Source organism: Brassica napus, chromosome A10, assembly GCF_020379485.1.
Source record: "Brassica napus cultivar Da-Ae chromosome A10, Da-Ae, whole genome shotgun sequence".
Taxonomy (NCBI): domain Eukaryota; kingdom Viridiplantae; phylum Streptophyta; class Magnoliopsida; order Brassicales; family Brassicaceae; genus Brassica; species Brassica napus.
Window position 1 is genome coordinate 5,409,393 of NC_063443.1, and position 10,064 is coordinate 5,419,456.

Sequence of the window (10,064 nt, forward strand, 5' to 3'; positions counted from 1 at the left end):
TTAGCAAACTGTTTTCAATTTACTGAAATCAACCAGCGAAATTTGATTTTACAGCCCAAGATAGACAAACGAAATTATACAATCATTTGAGAATATAGCATGTATCAGTTAAAATTGAACAGTATGTATATATACTAATCAACCATTATACAATCATTGTATACTTACCCAGTACCTGGTTCCGAAATTATACAATCGGTTCAAAGAGGGTTCAGTATATATACATACTGTATATATATGTTCAAATAGATTAAAACTAAAATAATCAAAACTGAATCGGAATAGAAAAAAATAACTTAATTTCGATACAATTTATAAAGCATATGGATGCTATTTTCTTAGAAACTATGGTTAATGAATATGGTTCAATTATAAAAAACAATTAACTAAAATATAATACATTATATGTAACTATAGAATCACTATATTATATAAGTAACTAAAATATAATATAGTGATAATATATATAAGTAATTATAGTGATATGATCATGATATTTAGAACTTTAGTTTAAGGGGTTTGAATGTAGGCGAGAGTTACCTGATGAAAATCGAAGAAGAGATTGATGTTGCTATAAAGCATATGGATGCTATTTTCTTAGAAACTATGGTTAATGGATATGGTTCAATTATAAACCAGTCAAATACAACAAAAAAACAATTAACTAAAATATAATACAATATATGTAACTATAGAATCACTATATTATATAAGTAACTAAAATATAATATAGTGATAATATATATAAGTAATTATAGCGAAGTTTGAAACGGAGGTCGGCGACCTTAGGTGGTTCCTCAAGTCTGTCCTGCTAGGGGACGAGCTGGGTACGACTGGAGCAGCGACCTCGTCTTCGGATTCGATGAACTCAGACGGCGCTGTCTCGGCCGCGACGTTTCTTCGCTTTAGTTTATGCCGTAAGTCGGCCGAGCTTAAGCTATCCCGTTCTGTAGGCCGTTTGTTAAGGTGTGTACGCAAATCTTCTTGCGCGAGCTCGGACTTGTGGCTCGTTTGACTGGTTTATAATTGAACCATATCCATTAACCATAGTTTCTAGGAAAATAGCATCCATATGCTTTATAAGTTGTATCGAAATTAAGTTATTTTTTCTATTCCGATTCAGTTTTGATTATTTTAGATCCATTTAATTATTTACGGTGTCCTAAAAAAATTTCTTAGTTGAAACACAAGTCAGTCTTCTTCATATTATTCGCATCACACTCTCTTTTGAATGATTTATGTCCAGTTATTCATCCAAATATTATGTAATACTATTACATTCGAACGAGATCATATCATGATCATATCATGATCATTTTAAAGTTCTAAATATCATGATCGTATCACTATAATTACTTATATATATTATCACTATATTATATTTTAGTTACTTATAGATAAAAAAAGTTAAAGGATGGAAAATATATATTTTTAATAGATATAGCCTTTTAGGAATAGGAAGTGCAAAAAACATTAAAACAAACCATGAAAGAAAAAACAAACCATGAAAAAATATAAAGCATATGGATGCTATTTTCTTAGAAACTATGGTTAATGGATATGGTTCAATTATAAACCAGTCAAATACAATAAAAAAACAATTAACTAAAATATAATACAATATATGTAACTATAGAATCACTATATTATATAAGTAACTAAAATATAATATAGTGATAATATATATAAGTAATTATATCAAGATGAATTTTAGATTTAATGTTTCTTTCCCAATTTGTTAATTGCAGGTCGTTGTCCTTTGGAGTTTGCTAAGGAGCTGATCCTTCTACTTCTACCTCATATCAATACCTAATTCAAGAATTCAGTTTTAAGTTTCTTCTCATTTTGTCATTTCTTAGGAGAAGTGTTTAGAGGAGCTAGATAGGGATTAGAAACAATAAAACTACGAGGAGAAATTCATGTTATATATTATTTATTTTTTATCCAATTTTATGTATTTTATGTTATATGTATTCTAGTGAGCAGACCGAGGTTATTGACTTTCTCTTATCTGATCACTCATCTTTAATTTATTGTTTGTCATGATTATTATGAGTTGCACTTACACGTCTAAAACTTTTTAAATAAATAAATTAAAAAACATGACCGACAAACGAACAAAAATAATTGTAGAGTAATCCATCTTTTTTGCCACTACGTACAACCTGAGTTCTATTTCGTTCTCCGTCATCATCTATTTCGTCCAACGTGTATCATCCGAGATAAATCCATCCTTTAGTCGTTCCTTGTTTGGTGTCGTCGTTACTGAGATTATCTAAACAAACAAAACAAACAAACTTTAACGTATAAGAAATTATTAGTGTGGGTAATTTAGTTCTCGGAGATGGTAAGCAGTCAAATCATTACCGTCCCTTTAACGTAAAAGAAAGTTTTAGACATACTGAGCCGTCTAATCTCATTTACCTCTCACTTCTCTTTTAATGATTTTTTTTTATAACACCGAATCGAATACAAAGTTCAAAGGAGAGCATAAGTATAAAGCTAATAACAAAAAAGAGATGTCAGTAGACATCATCACAATAAGAGGCAAACATGATAAAAGAAACATGGCATAACACTTTTCTTACTTACTGAATCTCTTTTAATGTTAGAAATATATAATTCACGTTGAATTTTTCCATTATTCAAACACGATATTGTTTCTCAAAATGCCAAACCTTTTTCTTGCCTTGGATTTTGAATATGGAAGCTGACGATTGAAGAAGACCTGACTTGCACAAAGGGTATTCCTAGTTACCTAAACATCTTTTTCTTAAAAGTGTAATGTTGCAGAGAAGCTTCCGCTAATGCGAAAATTGTTTTATAAAATTATATGAGATTGTACAAACTATTTATATGGTTTATAAATTATTTTAAAAACTCTATAAGTTATAAGGGTTTGTGGATCATTTATAAAAACTTATAAATAATTTGTAATAGTATATCTACTAGATGATAACCCGCGCCATGAAATATATAGTATATATTATATATTCAAACACAAACTGAAATATATCTTCTTTGTGGCGAAAAGAAAAACACAAACTGAAATATATAGTATATATTATATAAAATAAATTTAAATATAATATTACCTTATTTAATTTAGTCAAATATAAAAATTAGAGAGTTCAATTTAAAAAAAAAAACAAAATATCATAAAATAATGATAATTCATAGAAAACTAATTTAGTATGTTATTTTATTTTAAAATAAATAAAAAAACATGTTCAAATATGAATAGTACAATTAAATCAAACACCTAGGTGGTGCGGGTTAAGTTCTAGTATATTTTAAGTAATCATGTAAGTAATCAAACAAATCATTTAGACTAAACATATTGTGAAATATTTTTTTTGAATAAAATAATTTTCTTAGATCATTGATCTTTTAAACTTTTAAATGAATAGTACAATTAAATCAAACACCTGGGTGGTGCGGGTTAAGTTCTAGTTTATTTTAAGTAATCATATAAGTAATCAAACAAATAATTTAAACTAAACATATTGTGAAATATTTTTTTTGAATAAAATAATTTTCTTAGATCATTGATCTTTTAAACTTTTAAAATCAATGTCACATATCCTTTAAATCTATTATAAATTTTATCCATTTAATTATTTACGGTGTCCTAAAAATTTCTTAGTTGAAACGCAAGTCAGTCTTCTTCATATTATTCGCATCACGCTCTTTTTTGAATGATTTATGTCCAGTTATTCATCCAAATATTATGTAATACTATTACATTCGAACGAGATCATATCATGATCAGTTTAAAGTTTTAAATATCGTGATCGTATCACTATAATTACTTATATATATTATCACTATATTATATTTTAGTTACTTATATGATATTCAAATATAAAAATTAGAGAGTTCAATTTAAAAAAAAAAATATCATAAAATATTGATTATTCATAGAAAACTATGAGCACCTCCAATTGAAATCCTTAGAGAGGAATCCTTAGGGAAAAAATAATTAAATAATTAGTAGACTCCACAAAAAGTTAAGGATTCGATCCTTAAAATCCCTAAATAAGGACTGTTTCTTAGCGAATCCTTACACTATTTTCGGGTCCTCAGGACACGTGGCAGCCTGCGAATGGTAATCTTTTTTTTTCTTTTTTTTTTAAAAAAAAATCTGAAATGTCCTTACCAAATCCGAAATACTCTTTTTCCTAAGGACTTCAACGGGTAACACCGTTGAAGATGCTCTAATTTAGTATGTTGTTTTATTTTAAAATAAATAAAAAAATATGTTCAAATATGAATAGTACAATTAAATCAAACACGCTCTAATTTAGTATATTGTTTTATTTTAAAATAAATAAAAAAAACATGTTCAAATATGAATAGTACAATTATATCAAACACCTGGATGGTGCGGGTTAAGTTCTAGTATATTTTAAATCTTATATTTGAACAACGTGTTTTGGATTGGGATTTAACGATTAAACTAATTAGATTAAGTTTATTAGTTTAATTATTTAACTTTGGTTCCTTTATTAATCGGACTCATTTGACCTAGTTTTGCCTTTCTCTCTTCCACTTTTTCATTTACCCTAGTTTCTTGCCTCTTCTCTCTGTATCCGAGATGAATGCCTCCTTCGTTCTGTGTATTATCCTTGCTGCTCTTGTCTTACTTACGTATCTAATCCGCAGAATTTCAAAATCCCCCTGGACTCAAGTTTCAAAATCCCCGCGGACTCGAGATATAGAAGAATCGGACTCTCCGGTCCAGTCCCTCCGAATTCCAGGCTCTCCGGTCCTTCTGGACAGCTCAGACGCGTTGACCTCGACGGATTGCTCGGAAGCGTTTCCGGAGAGCTCGGAAGCCTCTCAGTCGATGGACTGCTCGGAAGCGAAGTAATTTAAGTCGAGAATAAACTCGGGTCTTACTCAAAACAAACTGCTAGGATTCTGTTATTCGGCCGTCCGAAGTAACTAATCAGTTATCGAAGTCAGTCGGTGGAGACTCGTACGTTGCTTTGGCCGCTCGGCTTCGAATCCGACCATGTGCAAGTGAGAGTGGATTTTTTTTTGTTATTAACAGTTAAGGTTTTCGATAAGTCGTAAAGTTATTCCGCTGAGTATCCGGGTGGCCATTCCCTTACTCGGGTACAATTACGAGTTCGAAAATAACTGTTTCCGTCCGAATAAAATACATCGAGCCCGTCTGATCAGGACGTACTGACGCTTTGGAATGAGTGTTCGTGCGCAGTCCGTCAATTGTGTTAATGAGGGCGCGAACATCACTGTGGTTTCGAATGAGATGAGCTTCACCTGGTGAGTTGGAGCGGCCATTATATAATATAGTTATTCTATAGTTACATATATTGTATTATATTTTAGTTAATTTTTTTTTATAATTGAACCATATCCATTAACCATAGTTTCTAAGAAAATAGCATCCATATGCTTTATAAGTTGTATCGAAATTAAGTATTTTTTTCTATTCCGATTCAGTTTTGATTATTTTAGTTTTACTCGATTGATCTATGATTAATAGACAAAATAATTCACATAAAAGATCCAAACAAATAATTTAGACTAAACATGTTGTGAAATATTTTTTTTGAATAATAATTTTCTTAGATCATTGATCTTTTAAACTTTTCCTTCCAATAGAATAAAATTCTTGGATAGCAATACTTTTGACAGATGATAGAATAGAATCCGAAGTGCTCTCAATCCTGGTTCCTTCCGATAGAATAGAAAACGAAGTCCTTGCAATACTGGTTCCTTTCGATAGAATAGAACTCAAAGTCATTGCAAAGCCGATTAAGGAAGGACAAGCGACAGAAAAGAAAGCTAAGTCCTTGCAAAGCCGAGAACGCGAAGTCTTTGCAATGCCGGTTCCATCCAATAGATTAGAATTTCTCGTTCGATTAAAAATTGAAAAGATCAATGATCTAAGAAAATTCTTTTATTCAAAATAAATATCTCACAAAATGCTTAGTCTAAATTATTTGTTTGGATCTTTTGTGTGAATTATTTTGTCTATGAATCATAGAATAGAAAAAGAAGTCCTTGCAATACTGGTTCCTTTCGATAGAATAGAACTCAAAGTCATTGCAAAGCCGATTAAGGAAGGACAAGCGATAGAAAAGAAAGCTAAGTCCTTGCAAAGCCGAGAACGCGAAGTCTTTGCAATGCCGGTTCCATCCAATAGATTAGAATTTCTCGTTCGATTAAAAGTTTATTAGATCAATGATCTAAGAAAATTCTTTTATTCAAAATAAATATCTCACAACATGTTTAGTCTAAATTATTTGTTTGGATCTTTTGTGTGAATTATTTTGTCTATGAATCATAGATCAATCGAGTAAAACTAAAATAATCAAATTCTCAACATATTTTGATATACTAATAATCATATATCTCACTACATTAGTATATTATTTTCTAAAAATATTTTATTTTTGGTAATATTTTTTTAAAAAATTCTCAACATATTTTGTTATAATTAAAATAAAAATAATTTTATAATTAAAAATTGATTTGTCTTTAATATTTTAAATGAATTACTATAATTTTATTATTTTCTAATAACATATTTTAAATAATATATAATAAATACCACAATTTTTCTAATGTAAAAAGCTTCTTATAAGCAACACTTTAACACCCACAACAGATATATTTTTTTCTTAATTTTTCTTTGAGAAATTTAGTTTTACAATTGGAGAAATTGAAAAACAGTTGGAACAAGTGAATATACTTAGACCGATATTTATATAAATATACTACCATTTCTATTATAAGTTAATTTTGTTACCCATATTTCTAAATAGTATAAATTCATTTGGATTTAGAATACATACCAACACAAATAATTCTAATTTATTTTGTTACCCATATTTCTAAATAGTATTAAAAGGTATTTTGATTTTAATAATATAGATAAAAGTGTATTTATCTTTTCGATCACTAATAATATAGATAAAAGTGTATTTATCTTTTCGATCACTAATTATACAAAGATAACTTCATGACTAACCATGCCTGAACTAACTCATTTCCGATACCAAACTCAGTAAATTGTACAAACTATTTATATGGTTTATAAATTATTTTAAAAACTCTATAAGTTATAAGGGATTGTGGATCATTTATAAAAACTTATAAATCATTTGTAATAGTATATTAATCATTTATAAGGGTCTACAAATCATATAAGGGTTAAGAAAGGATGCCCTACACACAATAAGAAGCTCATAATAATAGTGACAATGTGGAAAGCTCTCACGACCAACCAATAAGAAATGAATTCGTTTAATATTAAATAGTGAAGTTATTTTTAATGTTTAATTTGAATTTTGCTATGTATTTTCATATTAAATATATATTTTAGTATTTAATAGATTTCATAAATTATCAAACATGTTTAAATAAGCTTCAAATATATATTGTTGTATTTGTTATTTAAAAGAAAAAAGAAAGGTCACGAGATTGAGTATTTGTATTTGTTAAAGAAGGCATGAACAACTTCTCTGGTCACAAGAAAGCATCAACTGATTATCAACAATGGGAGGACAACTTAAAAATCTGGTACCACAGACATCAACTATCTGACGACGAGGAAGATGATGACCCTGCTGATACTTGGAAAGATTTCAGACTAGAAATGAGGAGATTAGTTGAGGAGTCTGAGAGGGAGACTGCGGTCCAATACCACCAGCCCCAAAGGAATGATACACATGCAGTCCACACTTCAACTCCATGCTTTAGGGCTAAGAGTAAGGAGGCTGATCACACTCACAACCCACAAAAGGTGGAACCGGCCAAAGAAAAACCCACTATCAAGCAATCAAAGAGTTCACAGCCAAGTTCACTACAACTTCCGAAAGAGCCAGTAATCCGTCCAAGGTCAAAAGGAGATTCAGAACCTACACAGAGCAAGGCCACAGTAGTCCATATCCAAGGAAGTCCACGGCTTGAAGTTGAAGCTATGGCACAAGGTTTGCAAAAGCTACCAGCATCAACAAATCAAAGTAAGTCCTCTAGTTCTAAAATATTAAAATTCAGACATGTTATAGATGTCATAAGAGGGGGCACTTTGCTGTGAATTGTACATCTAGAAAGTTATTAGGATGCACATCACTAAGCTGCATTGGTTAAAGGTGGGGGATAAGAACAACAAGGCTTTTCATAACGCAGCAAAAGTCAGAGAAACCAGAAATGCGATTCGAGAAATAAAATGTGCAGATGGTAATATTGTTTCAAGCCAAGAGGAAATTAAGAAAGAGCTGAAAGATTTTTTCATGACTTTCTTTCCTTTGAACCAGAGACAGAAGTTCCAACTGTTGAGGCTCTTCAGAGCTTTCCACCTTTCAGATGCAATGAAGAGGAATGAGGTAGATTAGTCAGAACAGTCACAGATGAGGAAATAAGAGATGTTGTCTTCCACATGCCGAGTAGTAAATCGCCAGGGCCTGATGGATTTACAAGCGAATTTTTCAAATCTTCTTGGAATGGAATTGGGAAGTATTTCACTACTGCAGTGCACTCTTTTTTCAGCAAAGGCTTTCTACCTAAAGGTTTGAATTCGACTATTATAACGCTTATCCCCAAAAACATCTTAATTGTTATTTGAACAAGTCAAAGTTTTGTCTTAGTTGAAACACAAGTCAGTCTTCTTCATATTGTTCGCATCACGCTCTCTTTTGAATGATTTATGTCCAGTTATTCATCCAAATATTATGTAATACTATTACATTCGAACGAGATCATATCATGATCATATCATGATCAGTTTAAAGTTCTAAATATCATGATCGTATCACTATAATTACTTATATTTTAGTTACTTATCCCCAAGAACATCTTAATTGTTATTTGAACAAGTCAAAGTTTTGTCTTGGTTTACCTGAAGATAGCAAATTGTTTTTATAAACCCTTATAAATTATTTATATAACCTTATAAATTATTATACTAAGTGTTTATAAATTAATTTATAAGGTTTATAAATCTATTTATAAGAGTTTATAAATCTATTTATAAGAGTTTATAATTCACACAAATTAAAAATATTATTATTTAATATAAAAATTAAAAAATTTGGAATAAGTAAATATATGGACTTTAAGATACCCTAGACCCAACTAAAATTTTGAGCCCAAAATCTGTAAATCGTTTTGCCTTATCTTCTGCCCTAATTCTTCTCTCCCCCAGGATTCACAGCCACAAACTGTATCACCGTTCTCTCAATCGCAAAATCGATTCAGCGTTCATCATCCCGAGAGAGCTATCGGTCCTGCTCTCTCTCTCTCAGCAACCCTTCTCTCTTCTTCATAACCGGCGACCTCACAGGTTAATGATTCATCTAAAAGCTATCGACTTTTTTTGTTCCGAATCTATAGTTTTGGTTTCATTACAAGACATTGCTATGTCGGATATACACTCAGCTCTTTTTTCCTACATTAGCTACTGAAAGAGACGATTCCTTGTTTGTTGTTATCTCAGTGTGTTTGGTTCCATTAGATCATTTGACTAATCTAGGCAGAATATTTGTTTGGTGCTGCTTTAGATGTTGGTTTTTGGTGTTATTGTGATGTTAGTATAAGTGGTTGTTTCTAGGTATATAAATGTTGCGATATCTTACAGTGAATTCATTAATCTCTTGTAATACAACTTATGGGTTGAGTTGGTTTAGTTGATGCCATTCTAGTTCTGCCATTCTTAGTATCATCACGCTTTCTCTTTGCATCATTAGTGTATCTCTTTTGCTTCCCCAGTCAATTGTGTTTGTTCTTAGTTGTGAGAATCTGTTTGATGAAGAAGAGAGGACTGCCTGATCTTATTTGATCTTATTTTGTTTTTGATAGATGAATTTGTGTAGATGTGGTTTGCCTGCAAAGATTGTCACATCGTGGACCGATAACAATCCGGGAAGAAGGTTCTTCGGTTGTCCGTTGTATAAGGTATTGGTAGAGTCGATTGCTTTTACAATCCGAGACTCTGATGGCTTCTTGATACATTTGTATTATTTGTGTCATTAGAAGGGTAGGACTGATCACTGCAACTATTTTGACTGGTTCGATGAAGGAGTGCTGGATGG